Source organism: Mya arenaria, chromosome 6 (genome assembly GCF_026914265.1).
Source record: "Mya arenaria isolate MELC-2E11 chromosome 6, ASM2691426v1".
Lineage (NCBI taxonomy): Eukaryota > Metazoa > Mollusca > Bivalvia > Myida > Myidae > Mya > Mya arenaria.
The window spans coordinates 33,661,802-33,685,793 of record NC_069127.1 but is presented as its reverse complement, the minus strand read 5'-3'; the positions used below and the strand labels follow the sequence as shown (position 1 = coordinate 33,685,793).

Here is a 23,992-nt window from a genome sequence, read left to right as displayed (position 1 = left end):
GATTGATAACTACAGTATGCTTGGTTCTATGATCGCCAAACTTGGGAAGGATGTTGGAAATGACCAGCCGATGACCCCTATTGATATTGAAGTCAATAGATCAAAGATCACGATGACATTGGACAAAAAAAGCTAGTCCAATTGATATCTAGGGTAAACTTGGTCATATGGTCCTCAAACTTGAAATGCAGATAAGTCATAACCAGCAAATGACCCCTATTGATTTTGAGCTCAGCAGGACACAAAAAGCGTGTCCTTTTGATTACTGGAGTACATATATGCTTGGTCCTACAGTCCTCAAACTTTGTAGGGAGGTTGATTATTACCAGCAGATGAGCCCTATTTTGTTTGCGGAATATTATATACCCATCAAAGATTGAGTATGGGAGCATACAGGATGCTTATTGTCAACTTTTGGAAAATAAAGGTCTGTAACACCTAGACAAAGATAAGTTGAGATATTACGCATATTACAGGACCACATCTTGAAAGGATAAGATGAACGAAATGCTCAAGTTAGATAATTTTCAAAGTGAATTTGGTCATCTTACTACAATTTATGGGCCATAAATCTGGAATAGATCATTAAACCTGGTTGGTTACCAAAAGCTGTTGAAACAGTTACATAAAACAATAAATTTTAAGTTTATTTTGATGTTAGTATGTATAGCTTAGTATCAAAATTCAAAATATTTACTAATGTATACATAAATGGCATACAATTCAGAAACATATGTTAAAGTACAAAAGATCATATTTAAACAAATACAGGTTTTACATGAGAGTGTATAATTAACAATTATATAATATAACACAGGAATGTTAAAAACAGAATTTCTTATTTTTTGTCTTAATAATATAAATCGTTAATTTATGTAACAATGGCTTTTTCATTGTGTTTAGTAAATTTACAAATTCAAGCATACTGGCTCTTCTCCAATAAAACATTTGAATATAGTGTTCCCTTGTATTTAGAGCAAATCAAAACAAAGTTTTTTTCGTCAATGTCATTGGACCCACAATTATCACATTTTTTAATCATTTCTTGGAATATTAGATTACCGTCCGTGTTCCACAAATAATTTATGTGACGATAATCTTAGTTAACATATTTCTTGTTGATTTTAATACGGTCTAATATAAGGAGAAAAAAGATATAACAAAATTTGGTTTAATGTACTAAATAGTGTAAATGATTCCGAAGACCGGACTCCCTCATACCATTGCTTAAAGTACAGATTTGACCTTGCAAAAATATGGCACGTTAACAACACAGTCTTTATATGTTCACACATCAGAATAACCATACATTTGCAATATATCTTTTACAACAAAGTCGTATACATGTACATGGAATACAATATATGGTTAGTGTTAAAGCAATTCATCAATTTAAAGGGACTCACTCATGTTTTTGGACCCAATTCTTGTTGTCAGTAATGCATTTGAAAACACTAATATTATAATCATTTTACTCTTTGATCCGAAATTACGGACAAAATACAATTTAAGTATGAAAAAACTTGTTGTGGTGGGGAGCCAAGCCAGTCAATAAAAAATTAGAAAAATGATACCAAAACCGCTCGCCCACAAGAACTCATACATAATCAAAGGAATAATTTAACCATTAAGCCTTTTGTTGAATCATGTGACAAATGCTATTCAAAATTATGACTTCAAAAACAATATTTGAGCATATATCAACATTTGTTAAAGGGTTACATTAACAACCGTCAGTATCTTAGTTTTAACTCTCCTATAGATTTGGCACACTTGGTGGTGTGTAAGCTCATTTATACTCGCACTTGGGCCTTGCCCATTCAGCGAGTGCTCCGCTAAGAGTGTTAGTAATTTTAGGTTGTTGGAGCATAGTGCAGAGACAGAATGTAACCCTGGTTATAACTACCCTGGTTCTTAAACGTGCACCAGAGTATAGCACTGTCACACGGGACTTCCATTTAACGTCCCTCCCAGAAGACGATTAGTATTTTTTTAGTGATGCGACAAGGAATCAAACCTGCGACTCCTGGATTGATAGTCAAGTGTGTTACCACTAGACCACGGATCTGCCACAAAGGGAAATCCATTCATCATCATGAATATTATCATATTTACAATGTAAATGGTCAGAAAAGGTAAAATTTAGAGATCATAATATGGTATGAAGAATATTGTATATATATACAAGCGTTAATACATCATCATACTATATGCATATTATTTGAAGTCTAACAAAATACCTATAATATTTGTAGTACAATGTTAGGTACATTTTTTGAATGTTGCAAACATTTAAAAAAATATACATGGATTTTTAATCACAATGAAAGGAGAAATGACTGCCAAATTTTTTTTTACATAGATTTGTTTTATTACAATGTAAGCAGAATTTTTACAAAAAAACCTCAAAATTTACAACTGTACAATATGCTGAAGTTAAAAGCCCCCAATCTTGAACTAAGAAGCCCTGTAAGTAGCCTCGGACCCCAAGTGCATTCCTTCTTAACGTCAAATCATGGACCCACCCCTGCTACAAACTACTGACTACTCCTAAAACAGTAACTGAAACAGTAACATATCTGTGTATTTTGTTTAAACTTGCCATCCACATATCAAATATCAATCCCAGGGTTCGAATTTAGACTTTAGGAAAGTAGAATAAACACGAACGTAACTCCGCTACATAGTCGTGTGTAAACAGCCTAAAAGTGGCATGTTTAAACAACCAGTATAAAGTAGTTCTGGCTTCCATAACTTTAATTTTGATATTTTTTTTTTTTGATGTTTACAACACATTAAAACACATCCAAAAAGGTAATATATAACGTGTTCGCTGAAGTTCTTTAGCTAAGTATAAAGAAGACAGTACGGAGTTACGCTCTAGTAAGTTTTCAAAAATAGAACAAATACGGAAAAGGCGGAGTTTTATCTCGAATCTTTCCAGGATGCTCCGAGGCGTGCATAGTACATAGTGAATACAAATGACGTAATCACCTAGCTCAATCATTGGCTAAATTTAGCGCTTTCGCGCACTATATGTAAACCCCATCAACTATTGAATATATTTCCGCCCAACTGTCAAAGTGAATAGCCTGCGTCAATCAATATATTTCATGGTCCAAATCATCCATGCTACATTTACTGTTGCTTTTATTTCTTTTATATTTATAACTATATTTATAACGTTATTGTTTTTACACATTATATTGTTTTTAATACTTATAGACTGAATAAAATATGTAGCGGGCTTGCCGAATGGGTATTACCCGATGGCGAGGGTAAATATACAAAGTGAACAATGTCAAATTATTGGACAGCTTTGTTATCAAAACGCGGCCAGCATCTGATGAGTCTTTCCGTACCCCTTAAATAGGATAAGCAATCTTAAAGTTTTAGAAGTCTAGTCACTCAAGATTGATACTTTTTAATATTCATAATATGTCTTAGGTGTAAAATTCTACTGTTAGACAATATTATAAGGGAATACAGCAAATAATAAAATTGCAAGTTGATTTTTCATTTTGCGAGATGCTTCAAAAAGCACTCGCAAAATTTTGCTAGTGCTCCTCAAAGTTAAATTCGAACCCTGAATCCTATCACAAAGAATCTTTACTAAGAACTAGAACTCCGCAAGTCAGATGTGTCGCCTGACGAATTATTTACTGTCGACATTATAGCTGTTAGATCACAGGCATCTGAATCATTGTTTGTCACTAAAATATTGTTTAAAATCATTTTGGATACATACAATGAGATAAACAACACATCTGAAGATATTTAGTGTCTTTGATATACAAAAAAGTTTCTTTTGTATCTTCAGATGTGTTGTTTATCTCATTGTATGTACCCAAAATGGTTTTAAACAATATTTTAATGACAAACAATGATTCAGATGCCTGTGTGTTAGATTGGCATTTTATTCATTTATAGACAATGATGTTGCCATTTAACTTTCAAGTGTAGGTGGCATTTGAACTGAAGGTAACAACGTTAAGCAAGCAATTAATTTTGGTTATATCAGCAAACATGAGCACAATAAATACTGAAGTCAATGACATTGAGAAATAATTTGAAGATAATGGATTAATACGTTTTCAGGTGTGAAATGAGCATCTCTGTCTTGCTTCTGTCTAAACTGCTATCCAGACTGGTTTATGATGGCTGAAGTAAGACTCCAGTTCACCAACAGACAAAATTTAAGCTTGAAAATTAACAAAGGGCAATAACTCTAAACATATAGATGCAAGAGTTACTGTTTTTGTGCACTGCACTTTCCCTCAATCAGATATACCTACGGAATAAGTTTCAGGTTGATACCTCCTATAGTTTACGAGATATGCCACGGACAAAACCTAAGCAAGAAAATTAACAAAGGGCAATAACTCTAAAAATATGGCAGCAAGAGTAACGGTTCTTGTGCACTGCACTTGCCCTCAATGAGATCTATCTAGCTATGAAGTTTCAAGTTGATACCTCTTATATTCTTCAAGATATGCCCCTGACAAAACTTTAAGCATGAAAGTTTTATAGCCTTTTGTTAATTAAGAAAGCAAGAGTTACTGTTATTGTGCACTGCACTTGCCCTTCATGAGATCTATCTACATATGAAGTTTCATGTTGATAACTCTTATATTCTACAAGATATGCCCCGGACAAAACTTTAAGCATGAAAAATAACAAAGGGCAATAACTCTAAACATATAGATGCAAGAGTTACGGTTTTTGTGCACTGCACTTTCCCTCAATCAGATATACCTACGGAATAAGTTTCAGGTTGATACCTCCTATAGTTTACGAGATATGCCACGGACAAAACCTAAGCAAGAAAATTAACAAAGGGCAATAAATCTAAAAATATGGCAGCAAGAGTAACGGTTCTTGTGTACTGCACTTGCCCTCAATGAGATCTATCTAGCTATGAAGTTTCAATTTGATACCTCTTAAATTCTTCAAGATATGCCCCGGACAAAACTTTAAGCATGAAAATTAACAAAGGGCAATAACTTTAAAACTAAGAAAGCAAGAGTTACTGTTATTGTGCACTGCACTTGCCCTCCATGAGATCTATCTACATATGAAGTTTCAAGTTGATAACTCTTATATTCTACAAGATATGCCCCGGACAAAACTTTAAGCATGAAAAATAACAAAGGGCAATAACTCTAAAAATATTGAAGCAAGAGTAACAGTTCTTGTGCACTGCACTTGCCCTCAATTAGATCTATCTGCATATGAAATTTCAAGTTGATACCACAAATAGTTTAGGAGATATATACCCGGACAAGCGAAAATGGGACGCGGACGCCGCCGCCACCAACGCCGCCGACAAGTAACCCCTATATGTCGACTTTTCAGGCGACACAATAAACTATGTAAGAACACAACAAGCAAATAAATATTGCATTAATTATCGTGATAAAGTGAGTGAATTTAATTCACCTAGTAACTAACTTTGTGAAAACTTCTGTAGCCAGTAATATTACAATCAATTAAATTAAATTAAATCAATTAAAACAGATTATTAAAAATAAATAGAACATAATGCTTGTTAAATCACAGATCTTATTCTCAGTTTGTTAAATTTGAGTCAACATGCTTTAAATATTATTATAAATTAAATATTGTTATAACTGGTACATGAATGGAAATCTTAACATATTTTAACTTTTTAAAAGCGTTTTTTATAGCTGTACAACTGCTGTACACGGAGTGTGTAAAACAGATTAATTTTTATTAAAAAACATTGAATTTGCATTTCTGTATTTGTATATCTGTATAAATATAATGTTTAACAGGCAAACACTCAAGTGTAGGATATGGTGGTACAATGGCCCAGGTTTTTGTTATAGCTACTTTAAATCAAACAATGACACTGCTGCCCTACCAGAAAAAAAAATTATACAAAAAATACTGCTAAATTCTTGTAAATGTTGGGCTGATATGTCACTACAACAACATTCTATACTGGATCAGAAGAAAACCATTCTGAAATGCTCAACTAAAAAATAATACTTCACCTATTGCATAACACACAGAGTACCATTCATACAATAATAATGATCCTTTTCAAACATCACCACCCTTTCACGAATTATTGTCTGGACACCATATTTTTGGCAAACTCTAAATTGAAAAGGGGCCATAACTGTGTTAACATTTGGTAGTTAATGTAACCAAGTTCTATGGTGCCATAACTGTAAATGCATTAACTTTGAAGCAAAATACATAAATGTTCTATATGACATGTGTGTCATCACATACATTAAAAAATATAGGTTTTTTTTTAATAATTATGTATAAAATTATATGCTCCTTAAAATCATTTTCAGAGACATTTCTTTTGCAAATTTTGGGGAGAAGGGCTTATGTTTCTTATGTCTCCAAGTGTGCCCCCCAAAACAGTCTTCTTCTTAAACAGTTCCTGAAAGAACGTGTATTTTGTTCAAACACAGCCACATATCACAAAGTATAAACCATTGAAAAATACAACAAGCAAACAAATATTGCATCAATCACCATGATAAAGTGAGTATATACAATTTATATAAGTCATAAGCTGCGAATTAAACAAACTCCAAAACTCTTTAAAACAACAGCATATACACTTTAGAAATAACTAAAATATAATTATTGTTATCACAGATGTTAGTATCACAATTTTGTTAAATTTAGGTTAACATACATCAACATATTTACAATAAACTAATAAACATTGAAAATTATTATTACTACATATCAAATGTTCAGCATTTTATTATTGTCTATGTGAACTACAAAAATTTAATAGGTTAAACAATTTAACATATAAGGCACTTTTGACCCAACTGGTAAGGGAGGCTTTTTAGCTCTATCATTTTACTTTATTTTGCTAAGAGTTTATCAATGTTTTCCCAAATATATATTATTTTAAACAAAATGAGTATTTAAATGTGGCGAGATCCAGTTTTTATTAGGTAATAATATTATTTTTGAAAAATCAGTGAGCCCAGGGGCCAGTCCCTAGCCAGGGGCATATTTTGAATAACCTTGGACGATAACCTCAAGTTGTTGTCACATACAAAATATTTAAGGCTATGACTAAAACACTTATAACCTTCTTGCATTATTATTATGGCACATATTCTACATGATATTGCATAGATTTTTATCGACAGCAACAAACAACGCAGTTTCATTTCATGGTAAATGAAAAATTCTGATATAAATGAATAAATGCATTATTTATGGGAGATGGATTATTTCACAGATATTGGGAGTGTAGCACTTGCAACGTCTGAATGTATAATAAAAGTACCCCCCCCACACACACACACACACTGTAATGTGAAGCACTGAAACTGCTTTGCACTATAAAAAGCTGTTTTTTAACGTGTCTTAAGCTCCGTTTCTTGCATCACAATGATCCCAATCCGTATGCATATTTATTTTATGATATAAGGCATACCTTCAACAGGTTCTCGATGGGAAGGAACCAAGGTATACACTCCCATCTGTATCTATTTCCAACTACTTTCAATCGTTCGTTTCGATGACAGCTCACTCAAAATGACTTGTTCTAACATGTCAAGGCAAGCAGCCATGCCAACATGTGATTTGATTATTATTGTAGAACTATTTGCGAGGTTTACATTCATGGACACAGAAACACTACACACAGAAGAGTCTATTGTTGTGGTTTTATCAGTCAATCAAGGGTCACAACTTTTTAAGTTAGAGTGATAGGCCTTGCAAATATGTGCGTATTGTCTCTGGTAACAGAAGTACATGTAGCCTGAAAAGATAATATTGAAAATGAGTATTATGAAACAAACGATGATTAAATATAAGAGGGCCAATCTGAACATTTATCGCTCATCTGGCCAAAGGGTTCTAAAGTTATTGATCAGACAACATATTATGTTGGCCACCCCCATGTATGCTGCAGGTAAAGCTATAAAACATCCTGTTCTTAAACAGGCTTATAAACCATGAAAAATATGTATTTGTTTAAAATGTTACAATGGCCAATAACTCTTACAAAATATTTATTGGAGTAATATAACTTGTTACAGATGAGCATATTGTTATTGTGAATAAGTTCATGGAGTTTGAAGTTGATATCTTCGATGATTGTAAAACAATAAATTACAATGTAATTGTATAAACTATAACCAACTACACTGTATATGAATATATGTATTTTTCCATAATTATAAACCAGTAATGTACGTGGCCATGACCTTTGAGGTAGGGACGTGGGTCCTGCAAACGACACATCATCTTTATATACCAAGACACGTGCCAAGAAATTTTAAAATCCTCTGTGAATGACAAAGTTATGTACAGCCCCTACACAACCAACTATATACTTTATGTGCATACATGTATATAAAGAATTCCATATTAATTAAACTCTAAGTGTGATCTTAAACTTTGAGATAGGGTCTTGGGTGTTGCACATGACACATCACCTTTATGTACATGTATTGAACACCTGGAGCGTTATATTTTAAAATCCCACTGTGCATGAAAAAGATACAGCCCGAACACAACCAACAAAACTATATATATTGGTCTTGCAGGTCAAACATTATCTTTATACATGTACTAAACACATGTGCCAAGAACTTAAAATTCTTCCATGCATTACAAAGTTACAGCCCCGACATATAAAACTAGCTAACGAATGGACAGTACGATTTTCATATGACCTTCTTTGGGGGCTTAAAAATAATGATATATATATATATCCCATTGTATTCATTGAAGTGAATTATAATGAGCACAGTTTCACGGAAGGTACAAAAGAATGATGTTATTTGTTGATCTGTGAGGATGTAACACTTTCAATAGCTTTCATAAAGTTGATATGGTTTCTCTTAAAGCAAGAAATGTAAAGTGATACAATAATCATTATAACCGCATGAAATGGGATGCCATGAACATAAGAAATTGCAGTTGTATTTTTGAGAGAACAATTATTTTTATACTTTCCATGTAAAACGGTAGTTTTTATTTTCAAATATAAACTTGTTTAGATTATATACCACAAATTCTATTAGCATTATTTTATGTAAATGTAAGGGAAAATGCATGTGCTCAAAAAGTATGGTAACTGTAATTGTTTATTTAAGCTTTACTGATCCGTTTATTTGAAGTAAATTAATAGTTTACTGTGAAGCAAAAATAAATGATAACTTTGTGCTGTTGAAAATGTCTCTATACAAGTCACTGAAGTCAGAGCACATGTATGACACCTCCTCCCCCCCCCCCAATTTTTTTTTTTTCTTGAATCTGAAATCATAACCTTTTTTTGCCAGTTGGGTTGAGCTCTCTAGGTAGGTCAATATAGTGCCAATGCTTGGTTGTAACGGCGCAAGATTCTACTGGGTCCAATACAGTTTCTGAAATAAGAGTTAAAACAAATAATGTAACAAGAGCTGTCACAGAGACAGCGCGCTCGACTTTTCCGCCGCTTTTCAGTGTATGGATTGAAAAGTTTTGGCGAAACATGCATGGATCACTGTAATACATGATGTGCTGAGATATTTAAATAAATAGAATTGGAAAATATTGAGGTGGTACGCAACTTTAACGTAAATTCTAAGTCAAAGGGGCGTAATTCTGTCAAAATGCTTGAAACAGTGACCTCCTCCTGTGTACAGGTTGGGGGCATGATGGTGAACAAGCGTGCGAAGTTTCAAAGGCAGATGTCAATGGACTTTAAAAATATTTGAGGTGGTACGCAAACTTTAATATAAATTCTAAGTCGAAAAAGGGGCACTATTCTGTCAAAATGCTTGATACAGTGACCACCACCTGTGTACAGGTTGGGGACATGATGGTGAACAAGCGTGCAAAGTTTCAAAGCCAGATGTCAATAGACTTTGAAAAATATTTGAGGCGGTACGCAAACTTTAACGTAAATTCTAAATTGAAAAAGGGGCATGGTTTTGTCAAAATGCTTGATGGAGTTACCTCCTTAAATATTTAAGGTGGTACGCAAACTTAAACATAAGTGGTTACGCCGACGCCGACGCTCGGGTGACTAGGATAGCCCTTCTTATTCTTCGAATAGTCGAGCTAAAAATCATGGTAGATGTATTTCTGACAAAACAGTTATGTCAAAAAGCAAATGGTGCTTCTTGAGGTTTTAATTAGCTTTGCTGGTCAACACTCACCGATCATAACTATCTTAAATGTTATTCTGAAAAATGACCAAGCAAAAACTACTTAAGCCCAAAAAACAAACTGGTTTGGTTAGTGTTACTTCCTTTGCAAAAAGGTATGGTAAGTAAAGCTTTTTGTATTAGGCTTTATGTAAGAACATTATTTTTGTACATTAATAAATGGTGTTAAAGTAATCATAAAGGTTTTCAGACTTTTAATAACATATTAAACCACACTCTTAAATTAGTACTTTATTTTTTTCAAACAGACTATAAAAAGGTAGGGTCCGCGCAACTTTTGATGTGAACAATTACCCAAATCACGGACCTATAACCCAGGTTATAGGTTATTTTTTGCATGAAACTTAACAAATTATTTTGATAGTAATAACTGTAATAATAATAGTATTTATTTGTTTGATATTTTACATTAAAGCCTACGCCCATTATTGTAATTAAAATACAATTACAGATTTGTTTGTCTTATTTGTTACATTTTTTCAATTAACAAGAGGCCCAAAAGGGCCTATGCTCTACTGGCATGGCTTTTGTGGTCATATCAATCCAGAGCATGTATGTATGGGTAAAAGGCAACAGACATATGGTTTATGTTTTGTGTTTGGCTTACCTGAAAATGTAGCACATTCAACATCTGAGCCCAGAAAGTATTGTAAGCAGATTAGTTCCATGAACTATTTTAATATGTGCCAAGTAATAGTCATCTGACAAAAAAAAAATGCTTTCAAAACTGTACTCATAGTAACAATTTCTGTAGTTTTAAAAGTTAAAAAAAGTTAATCAAAAGGTCAAAGTCAAGGGCATCCTAGGACCACATTGATCAATTTGAACAAACATTCACAATCAATTGTGCTGAGATGGATGCACGAACACACAAAAAGATTTTCAAACCTTTCCAGATTTATGTTTACCAAACCTGTGAACCCTGGGTGTGGCCAGTAATGACACCAGGTGCATAACTTAAACATTCACAACCAATTTTGTTAAGATGAAGGCGCAAACTACAGAACTTAAAGCTAAAAAATGGCCTTTGGGCTTTCAACAAGAACAAGGCAGAGTAATTCACAAAATCAGCTGCAGAAGCAAAAAGCAAATTGTCTCTCAAAATCCTAGACTTGCAAATTGTCTCCCTTAACTCTAGACTTGAATTTACATGTACATGTAAACTTGGCTAAAAATAGAATTCGCTCATGCAGACCTGGCTAAAAATAGAGAGCATTTCTTTAAAACTTTCATGGCCCATAATCTAGGCATTCATGGGCGGATCTGGCTGGTTTTCGAAAGGAACCGAGCTCTAATGGATATCTAGATACTGTACAAGTTTCATTGAGATACAATAAAAACTGAAGACTGTATCGTGTTCACAACCAATTGTTTACACAATAGCATTTTTTTTATACTATCAAGGGCCATAATCTAGGCATGCATGGGCGGATCTGGCTGGTTTTCGAAAGGAACCCAGCTCTAATGGATATCTAATTACTGTACAAGTTTCATCGAGATACAATCAAAACTGAAGACTGTATCGTGTTCACAAGCAATTGTTTACAGACGCACGAACGCACGACCGCACGGATGCACATACTACGTACACATTACCATCGCATAAGCTCTTCTGGCCTTTGGCCAGTAGAGCTAAAAATGGATGGTGTTGCATTGATCTATATTAATCACTCGTTTGATGACAGCAAATGATACCTTCGATATAATATATGGATTTTTTTAATTACAATAATCATATAATCATTGATTGTATAATTGTGTAATCATTTGATGCAGCACTTAATGATTTTAAAAAGATTGTCAAACAATCTAAACAAAATATAACACATTTACTTGGATGGTTACATCAACAAATTTAACTTAAATATTTGCCTTTAACACGGCACCTGGTTTGAAGGGAATGAACTGGTATTTCATATACTGCAGTATAGTGTTATATATTACGACCTGTAAAATTTAGTGAAATGTAACCTTAGAATATAACCAAAAAATAAGAATGCTATAAAAGGACGACACTACAAAAGGAAATCTTTAAGAACAACAACATTAAACAACGTTGGAAAAACGTTTTTCCAAAGAAATAGAAAATATATTAGTTGGTCAATAGCTATTCATAGCTAATGTTTTCTCTGTTGTATGTCATACCCACGTACAGTTACTTGGTATTTGGGCTGCATTTTATGGGCAGTCGATCGATTGGTCCCTATGGTGATCTCTTGGACTGAGAATCATAAAAAAATGTGTTTTAGTAATCCATGATACACATAATAAATAAGTAATCAACTTTTGGTCGTTTATTTTTATACATTAAATATTTTGAAATTTCATACAATCTTTATCATTCACTTGGTATTTGGACTGCATTTTTTGGCCAGTCGAGCGATTGGTCCCTAGGGTGATCTCTCGGACTAAGAATCATAAAAAATTGTAAATAAGTAATCAACTTTAATTATTTGTATACATTAAATATTTTAAAATTTCATACAATCTGTTAATGATAAAGATTGTATGAAATTTAAAAATATTTAATATGTAAAAATAAACAACCAAAAGTGGAATTATGACAATCCCGAAATCCTGGTAAATACGGGTTTTAATCACTCCCTGCCCCACCCCCAACTACTCCGACTCCCCCACCCCTCTCCAACCGCCAAGAAATACAGCATACAACCCACTAAAACACAATGCAGTTTTGAAGCCCCGGCGTACGAACCTCCTCGCACACTCTTCTTTTGTATGAACTTATGTAAATGAAAGGGGGTCCCGGGTTTTAGTCAACACGACCCCCACCCCCACCCCTCCTCCGACTTCTCCACCCCTCTCCAACCTCCAACAATTACGGCATACAACATTCGAACACAATAAAGTATTAAATCCGGGCGTATAAAAGAAAACGATATATATACCTATATGAAAATGAAAGGGGATTTCGGTATTTACCGGGATTTCGGTAATTCCACCGACCGGATGGAGGGTCAAATCTCGATTTACAGTTAAAACGTCCCCAGGTCAAAACGTCCCCATTTTGGTCAAAAGTCCCCAGTGGCAAGTTAAAACGTCCCCAAGATTCATTTAAAGAAGGTAACACATTAAAACATAGGGATCATATTATAAACAAACATAACACACGTCTTATTTACAATGTGGTATTCTGAAAGAACATACACACACACACACACACACACACACTAAACTAACTACTTCAACTGATGTATCGGCATATATCTGAGGTTGTTTTCGATAAAAATGGCCGAGGAGCTCCGAATGCTTAAAAGAATGTGTTTATAAAAAATACACTAATCGAAAGACACACAATTCTAATAAACAGAGCATGGAGTGAATCTACACATTCAAGTATAACAATATTGCTTAGACATAAAGCAGCATTTCAAACCAGAAATGAAATAACAGTTTCAAGTTAATTGGCACATTGGATTCAATCACAAAAATCATACATGTAAAATAAAAAAGAATTTAAAAGGAGAAACAAATAAACACAAACCAGGGCTATTGAATAACACAATTAATGCACCTTGTAATACTGACTAGTGAACTGACATGACTGAATGTTAAAACATATATATATATTTATATCCTTATTTCCTCCATGTATGTTGAGATACATTACAAAATACATATGAAACAAAAGTAGAGCAACAGCATATAATTTATAACAAATATTTACATAATAAAATTATATTATTTAGTCCTGATTCATTGTTGTATATCAAGAAGGATGAATTAATATATACACACTCAATCCTTAGGTTAAAAAATGTATCTTCCATGTACAAATCTGGGATCACTGTTATCGCCAGGGAAATAAATGGGGTTAAGTCATCTGGCCCCAATTTCTCCCAAGTTCTTAAGCGTAACACCCTTAAGTAGCTTATTTCATTCAGCCAAATTTCTTACTTCATCTTAAAATAAGTTTATTGTGAGTGTATTAAAGTTTAAAATGGTGTACCCAGGATAAGAAAATATTAAAGTAAAACAAAAACCGACATCATTCCGAGATATTATGATAATTATTCAATGCCAACAGGTTTCGCTTATTAATAGTCTTCTTTAGAACAATCATCCAAATGTGAACTAAACATAGTTGTCTTGTTGATGGGTCTCTTTTGTCATGGACAGTTTGTCTTATGTTTATACAACATGGATTTGCCTATAAATATAGATAAGAAATGCTCTTCTTGCAACCCTTAACGATATGAAAATTTAGGGGAAAAGTTTGAGATATCTCATTATTACATTATTGTGATACATTTTGCATACAAACTACATGTCACACGTCATTGATGTGTTTGTGATAAAACAATAGAAGCATACATCGTGCCTTACCATCTAACACTGCCCTACTATAATGACAATGCTGAGTATATGGGACCCATATGGGACCTATCTGGGGCATATCATGGCAAAAGATGTGAAGCCAATTCATGAAATAATGAACTTTTTTCACATAGCATCGATGTTTACATATTTTCATATAACAATGATCTTCGTTTCCCTTTGTGTATCCAATTAATATAGATGAGCAGCTATATGGGTCCCATCTGGGCATTCTCAACCATAAAGGTCCTATATGGGCTTTTTGCCCAGATTCAGCCCATATGGGACCCATTTAGCCTTGCTTGCTGGGGATACAAAATTATTTATAAGCTACAAACTGCGATCACACTTCTTTGATTAAATTCAATTAAGGTACATCGAACCCGTCAGTTAGTTAAACTAATGAGGCTTACATCGACCTGTGGGTTCTTTGAACTAATGATCAGGCTTCTAAAGACATTTTAGATGAAAAAAGAAAACAAAGTAATAAATTCGTATTCTACCTTGTAAACAACAAAGAACAACATGTTACGTAAATAAATCCCAATCACCCAAAATAGTTTATTATATATACCTATCTACGTAAATATTATTTTTATTCAAAAACAGTATATATTAAAATTTCAGTGGGGGCGTTTTGACTAGCAACTGGGGACGTTTTGACTTTAGGTGGGGACGTTTTGACCAAAATGGGGACGTTTTGACCGTAGTACGCAATCGTAACAACTCGGCCATCTCCGGCAAGCTTCGAGATAGCCATATCTTGATACTAGCCGAGGAGTTCCGATTGCGTAGGACGTTTTAACTAGACTGGTACCCTCTTTTCTCTTTTCATTCGGAGCTCCTCGGCCATTTTTTTCAAAAACAACCTCGGATGTATTTGGACGGTTTACATACTAAAAAAGAGGTACGTTTAAGTCCGCTGCAAGTAGATCGCGTAGTGATTTTATTTAGCAGTTAAACTTTATCACTTTACTCTTGGAAATCTTAATTATGTTTGCAATAATATACTTCACTGGCAATCAGTTTAAACTTAGATCAATAAATACAATTCTAAAACACTACATTACTAAAATGATATAAGTAAAAAAATTACGAACTACTTTAACTGATGTACCGGCATACATCCGAGGTTGTTTTCGATAAAAATGGCCGAGGGGTTCCGAATGTTCTCTTTTTTATATTTTTGTAGAAAATGTAACGTCATTGTGTACACACCGGTCCTATCTGTCTATTTTTGAGACCGGTGTGTACACATTGATGTTACGTAGGGTACCAGTCTAGTTTTAACCTGGGGACGTTTTGACCTGCAACCCAAATCTCACTTCCAAAATCTCGCACTCGTTTACGCGTGATTCCACAATGTATCAAAGCACTGAAAGTGCTGATGGACGGTGACATTGTTCGGTCTGCTGCAAGTATAGAACTAAGTCCTTTCTCTTATAAACACAGAAAATCATCGGAACCTAATCTTGAATATAGAAGCATAATTTGAACACTCTCATGTGAGGACAATTAGACAATGCTTCAAACCAAATATCTAAGCTTGATATTTATTTTCCAAACATAATTATTCATCTTAATGCTGTAGCTTTGAAAAGTTGATGAAAAGGTCACCTGGCAATATCATCGTTAATGTTTGTTTGCAGAACTACTTCATAGTCAAAATTTCATTCCAGTTGCATAACAAATACGCCAAAAGGACACAATCAAGATAACTGAAGCATAACATTAACAGATGTTTTTTAAAACAGTATACATGGTCCAAAGTTTAATGTTGTACTCAAAATTAAAAACGTAGGCCTTAGCTGAAGCAACTGTGCACAAGATGATCAATCTGCCAGAAAAACAATTGTCGAAAACTGACATAAACTTGGTATTAATGTGTACAATGCATTGAATCTTACTAACTGAAGTACCACATAGTTTACAATTTATTTTAGCTAAGCAGTGATTTTGTATTTTTCCATTAAAAATATTACTGGGTATGTGTACGAAGGTATATAGCTTAAAAATACCACCCGTTTGGAGTAAGCCTTTGTAGCACAGCGGATACAACACTGGACTGCTATTTTTTTTACATTTTGGTCCTTTCTCTATAATTATGATTCAAAGCTTAACACATTCTATTAAATAATTGTCCTGAGTTGCGTTACAGGAAAAAAAATTAGTGCCAATCTGGTGTACAGTCCCTTTAAAGTAACCCGAGAACAACAATGATGAATTGTTTTCCAAACATAGCAACATTTTATTGCAGAGGCCACAAAAATAAAAAAAGTAAGTGAAAATGTCACAATCATGGTTAGCCAAACACAACATTCATAATTATTCTTAAAGCAGTACATTTTATGAAAGAGGGTCAAAAGGTCACAGTAAAGAAGATCTCAGGACAACATTGATAATTGTTTTGCAAAACTTACTGAACTTTCGTTGCAGTACCTTAGAATAGAAAAGATGGTCAAACGGTAATTATCAAGGTTATCCAAGTACAAAATTGATATTTGTTTTAAAAGTTATACACATGGTCTAAAAAAATTTGCTGTTGCTTCAAAAATAGAATGTATGTCAAAAAATCATATTCTATGTCATCAAAGCACAACATTGCTTTTTGTTTTGAAAACTGTACTAAAAAACTTTCATTGAAGTAGCTTAAAAATAGGAAAGTATGTCGAAAGGACAACGTTATCAAAGCACAATGGTCTTAATTTCATGGCTGAAGCTTCAAATTTTAATGTGTGTCAAAAGGCCACAATCTAGGTCATCAAAAGACAACATTAAATATTGTTTTCAAAACTGTCTAAAATGCTATAGCTCTAAAAAATAATTAGGTCAAAAAGGTCCCAGTCAGGGTCATCCGAGAACGACATATATAAATATATGTTTGTTTTCAAAACAGTACTGATGTCAAGTTTTCATTGATGAAGCTTTAAAAAACATATTCAACAACTTGAAATGTGTAAATAACTTAGCCTTTGTCGATCTTACTAACATATTTCCTTGACGAGTTGTATAATACAGTCTATTATATGATGACGAGTTTTAGTATCTTTTTATCAAAATATTCTTTAAGTAAAGACAACAAAAACAACTTACATGTTTTACTTTTCTAGTAAACAAGAGCTGTCACAGAGACTGCGCGTTCGACTATTACGCCGCTGTTCAGTGTAAGGATTAAAAAGTTTTGGCGAAACATGGATCACTGTAAAATTAGATTAGATTTCAATGCAATACATTATGTATTTGTTGAGATATTAACATGAATGTGGTTACATGGAAAATTTTAAGTCCAATACTTGAAACTTAAACAGTATTTCTAAGTTGCATAATAAAGGGGCAAAAATGATAAAATATAAAAGATAGAGTTATCTTTCCTGATTATTTAAGAAGGTTGAATAGTTGGGAGCCTGTGTATAAAGTTTCAATGCAATACATGATGTATTTGAATTTATATGTCAAATAATAAAGCAAAACCTTAACCAGAATTTTTAAGTCGAATAATAAAGGGTCATTATTTGCATTAAATGCAAACTAGAGTTATCTTACTTGGTTAATTAGGAAGGTTGGATGGTTGAGTACTATTGTATAAAATCTTAATGCAATACATCAAGTAGTTGCTGAGATATCAACCTATGTGTGCTTACATGCAAAACCTTAACCAGAATTTCAAAGTCAAATAATAAAGGCCCATTTTTTGCATTAAATTCAAATAAGTGTTATCTAACTTCATTAATTTAGTAGGTTAGATAGTTGGGAATACATATCTAAAGTTTCAATGCAATACATGATGTATTTGCTGAGATAATGACTTAAAGGTGCATACATGCAAAACCTTAACCAAGGTGTGACGCCGACGCTTGGGTGAGTAGTATATATAGCTCTCCATATTCTTCGAATAGTCAAGCTAAAAACAGGATACATGTACCATTAAAGCGATGCTATTCTCTGGACTACAAGCATGCATTGCAAAAATTTGTATTAGGAAAAATTTCAAACCAAAGAATCATGCGATCATTCTCACACTGTTTGTAAGAAGAATACATATAAAGGTGATATCAAGTACAGCAGAAAGGAATAACAACAAAAAACTAAACTCTTTTTAATTGTGACATCATAATGGTCACCGGTAAGATGAAGTCATAGATTACTATGTGTTCATGACGTCATTTCCTATTTAAACCAATATATAGTACCCCATTCAGTACCCAACGTGATTGAAAGTTTTTATCAGGAGATAAGATAAATATCACATTTTCCTCTTAAGAATTGGTTGGAAATTTAATTTTACATTTTTTTCATCACAATGAATACAAAATGACAAATTGTCATTTGAAAAAAACATTCTTGTCTATGAATTTGTTTAAAAACATGTGGAAGGATACTATAAGTTCCATGGTCAGTAGGTAACCCGCGATATGGGATATTCAATGTAAAGGAAACCATATTGCAGTGGAGTGAAGCTCGAACCTAAATATGGATTCTTGCCCCCCATATTTCCAATACTATGTCACCTACTAACCCCGTAATGTAAGTATAACGTTGACAACCTGTTCTCCTGTTTAAATGTTTTATTTATTCATTGAAATATTCATCAAATCCGAATAAAGACGCCATTTTGTTGTAATTTAAATTTGGAAAATGGAAAAATGTGGTGTCACAGCGTGACCTGTCCTTGACCAACAGCGGTGTTTCATAAATATTGGGAGTCGTGACATTTTTTTGACCAATAGAAATAGACCAATGTTATATTGATATCCCCATGTGTATTTAGGAGAGAAAAAATGTGTGATGGCTGTATTTAACTGGATATAAAGTATACAAGTAAATAAAAAACACGAAAAAAATAAAATCTTTATGAATAAACATTATTCAGAATGGGTGGAGTGATTGATGATAATGAGCCCTTCTTAATCATTAAGCTAGTTACATTAGGTCATTTAATTGACTTCGAAAACAACCTCATTGTCTAATTCATTGTCGCCGTAAAATCTTATGCAGGGATTGTGCATCAGGTGAGTGATAGTAGGCTGAGGAAAAACCCAACTTGAAGAATGAAATTGTTAATGATTAAGGATAGCACTTCATTTATACCTATCTGAAATTTCATTTGCTTAATTGTAGGTTTGTTCTATTTTTGTTGTTAAAGCTGCACTCACACAGATTGAAAGTATTGACAACTTCTTTATTTTTTGTTTCCGAACGAGCCATTTTTTTGCGAAAATCCATGGAAACCAGTAATATAAGACTGCTGACAAAAAATCAGATCATAGATTCTTACACTTAAGTTCAAAAATTGATGTTTTATGCATTTTTTCTTTAACCGTTAGTATCAGTTTAAGCCATTAAGCATCAAGTTTTGAACATAAATATGAAAATCTAAGATCTGATATTTTATCAGATATCTTATTATTGGTTTGCACATATATATATTTACGCAATAATTTGCTCTTTCCAAAACAAAAAATAAAAGGTGTTACAATAGTCAATCTATGGGAGTGCAGCTTTAAGGTCTCATTATTTCTTAGTCTAAACAAGTTGATGTTCAAATTAAGAGTCTTCTTATCCATAAACATCTATTAAAACAAGTTTTTAAAAAAGAGGGTGTTTTGAAAATATCAAAATTGAATTAAAAAAGAATTTCATATTTATCAGGTTTGAACTGACATTTCCAAATGCTTTACCCTTTGGAACAAGCCATGTGGTAACTACCGTAAGAAATATGTCAAGTCCATGATATACGCATTAGCACAAAATTAATCAAACACAACTTTGATCAAAATTCACACACTGTGCAAGCATGTCAAAACATGGCCATGTTAAAATTGCAAAATTTCCTTCTGATTGAAAAAAAAATCACAGACTGTCAGACTAAATTACTGACACTCCTTTTCTATAAAAGTTCATGCTGTCTTCAGAAATAAATTGAAATAACGAATAAGGGTAATGTAACATTCTGCCAAAGGGGGAATGCATTCATAGTATGTGGATGTCCTGGATTAAATATGCAAATTAACATACCAGGTCTCTGTTTGGAGGGAGAATATATGTAGATAAAAGGGTTATGCATGATTTTCTCTGAAGGGATCTGTTGGCCTTGAACATTTCAGTAATATGGCTTGTTTTTATTGACCTTTGTTAGACATACATGTTTGATGCTTGATAGGCATACCAATGAGAATGATTTGCCCAAAATTGCAACAGAACAATTTCTGGGGCGTAGCCAGCGTTACACACTTACGCACATGCGTAACATCAATTTGAAAAATGAGAAAAAATGGTCAAACATGGCATCAAAGTCGAGGGTTATGTTTTGACATCAGAATAAAACCTTAAAGGGTAGATCAGCTATAGAAAGCATTGTTTCTCTGTGCTAGATAGCTAACACAGCCTTAAAAATCACTTAAAAAAAATTCCGTGGGGAGCAGCCCCCCCCCCCCCCCCTAACCTCCTACGGTTACAGGGATTCCCCATCCCATAGCCTCTCACATTTAGTACAGCCTGGCTACACCCTTGAATTTAATTAATTGCCAAAAAATGTCAAAATCCTGTCTACATTCTAGTATTTTGATTTATTTTTTTCATTGAGTAAGACCCTTTTGAGTTATTTAAACACTGTAAATATCCGTAAAGCTATATGCATGTATACAATATCGATATCCCCAGCATGCACAATCTTTTACCATTGTTAATTTTAACATACAAAAGATACTGTATTTTACACTTACCTAAAAAATGTGTAGACAATGATAGAGAATAATTAAGTGGCAGATTTCAAATCAAGGCATTTAAGGCTCACCAGGGGCTTAGCACCATCCAGATAATACAGACAGGCTAGCTCCATGTCCTAATGCAAGGATCATTTATAGTAACTTTATCTTGTTGAAAAGTTTAATACTTGACTAGTCCAAATAAACAGCAACTTCAGAGTCTTGGACAAGTTTTGTTTTGGCGAGTCTTCATGTCCACATCCAACTTTTTCTCCTAGCTAAGAATGACATTTTAAGCACTAAGTTTATTTAGTTCAAATAATTGTGCATTGAATGATTTTTTACCATATTTGATATGGCACGTCACATAGTGAACACATCTATAATTTTCGACTTGATGTATATTGAGCTTCAAGATGACGCGCATCAGCTAGATAGGTCCAAAATGGCAATGCTATGTTGACAGAAGCTGATCGGAATTTAAGTGTTTAATGAAACACTTGTGTAATTATACACACTTGTGTGATTAAACAATGATATTGGCTCAAGATAAATTATGTGAAACTTTCGTGTTCCTATTTTGCAATGCAATGTTAAATATAGAAGTGTTGTTACAGTTGAAGAAAATATTTTACTATGGTAGGAATCAGATCAACATGGCATAAAGGGAACCAAATTATGCACTGGTCAGTCAATTGTAACCACGCCCACCCCCCCCCACCGCCAGATCTTGGGAATAGCGGGGACTTGGACTTTCAGTACAGCCAACACCGGCTAGATTCCATGCCATGCGGAGACGAACAGTTGGTAAAATCCCCACCAAAGTCCCTGCACCCCGGGGACTCTAGGCAAGGCCAATTACCCGCTGTATTTAAAACAGACAAAACCACCGCATTCAACCGGCAATGTGTAGTTGGACTAGGCAATGTGGGGCCACCTGACAAGCATAAACACGACCCATTTCACCGGCTATTCCCCGTATATCCCCGGACCTGGGTTGGCCGTGGTTACAATTGACTGGTGCATTTTAAAGAAAATCTGAAGTACCTACTGTACTGTAATGTATGTTTTATGTAGAAAGATGACAACTGTGACGCAGATGCAAGTTGTTTCGAGTTATTTATATTATCATTATCTTTCACATCAATATTTGCAACAATTATTGGCACGAAGCAAAACGACGTCATTGTTTTTTTGATTTTCACTAAGTTTGTATTTCCGTGTTTTACTGCAACTTACTTTTAGTCGTGGGTGACCTTTCACCAGATGTATATCAGTCATTAATTGTATTGCGTTAAATTCAGCCAATTTGACCACAAGGTGATGATGTTATTCAATTAATTATTTTTACTTCTCCTTTTTAGCACTAACAATCCATTGTAAAACTCGAGTGTGATGCCTTAAATCCAATTTGACATCGGAAATTCCACAGACATGTTTTGATTCATCCGCCATCTTGGATAAACCGGGTCATTTTGGGTCATGCCATTAACACATCATATTTTGATGATTTTACTTAAGGAGTCTACAGCATGATATAGATTTTAAAATATTTCGATAGTTCAAAGTATTGAATTAATTATGTTTAGCAACAATGTACTTCAGTATTCAGTTCGAAACATTTACGGATTTATTTTTATCGATACAGTAAAATGGCCGAGGAGTTCCGAATGGGTTCCCTAGACTTACCGAAATACGATTATTTACCGAAAGACGGATAAAATTACCGAAATACGCATGAAAGTTACCGAAATACGCCTTCTAATGCATTTTATTTTTAATAATCTTGTATATATATAATGATTATACGCATTGTAGCCAAAAATTATAAAAAAAAGTTATGAGATCATCATTAATTGGAATAATTGATTATTTTGGAAGCTTTTATCTGTCTTTCGGTTGGTGAGTCGGCACGCGGAATTCGATCTCGAACACTGAAATTTCAACTGCCTATTACATCATTATATTTTAATATTTTTCTCTAAAATTTGGTTTGGTAATGTATTTGTATAACATTAATATAAAAACAATAAAATGAATGCATTAGAAGGCGTCTTTCGGTAACTTTCATGCGTATTTCGGTAATTTTATCCGTCTTTCGGTAAATAATCGTATTCGGTAAGTATAGGGACCGTTCCGAATGCATTTTTGTAGTAATGTAGTGATACTAGTCAATATTGGCGAAATGATTTATCAATATAAAAATTTGATTTCAGTACCAATTGGCAATAAATTATACATGACCCACTTCTCTCACTATTCGCCCAGACATTTTAGAAAAAAAACTATGAAACAGCCACTTTAAATCAGCTGTGTATTCAAAAAAATGATGAGAACTATTTACTGAGCGCACTGGCGTTCTTTGGGTTGTAGTTTGCTCGGCCTACTTATAGGACGTAAACACTAATGATCATAATATTATTCGCTCAAAGATCATAATGTTTATAAACTGTTGTCTGCAGCTTGAACTCTTAGAAAGGAGGTTAAAAACGACGTTCATGGCTGCTTACAGTGTTGATAATGTTGCGGAAAATCAACTCCAACATTCAGGCATATGAAGATTTAAATACTTTGATTCAAGCATGCTTGCTTTTGCCAATGTTTTAGCCAACCATATGGTGATTTCACTGAAAGATTAGTTCTGGGCGATGAAAAATAGCCTCTACAGTGGTTGAAGAATGTCAAGCTCAATGTTTGAGCTCACCATTTATAATTATTTTGTTGTGACAGACTGTCATTGAGTGATGTTAAAAAAGACTAATGCTTTAGATAACCATATACGTT

At 33.7% G+C, this 23,992-nt stretch overlaps 1 long non-coding RNA gene across 2 annotated transcripts in view; it reads right to left on the bottom strand.

The window, feature by feature from the left end:
* Nucleotides 1–634: 634 nt before the first annotated feature.
* LOC128238372 (uncharacterized) overlaps nt 635–23,992 on the bottom strand; it is a 38,293-nt gene continuing 14,935 nt past the window's right edge. Inside the window, exons 1-3 of one of the 2 annotated variants that reach the window (XR_008261689.1) lie at nt 22,448–22,872; nt 9,287–9,383; nt 635–7,771 (exon numbers count right to left, since the gene is read on the bottom strand). This is a non-coding gene — a long non-coding RNA (uncharacterized LOC128238372). Of the gene's footprint in view, nt 7,772–9,286; nt 9,384–22,447; nt 22,873–23,992 lie in introns of those variants that run through there. The other variant, XR_008261690.1, reaches the window with a different exon arrangement.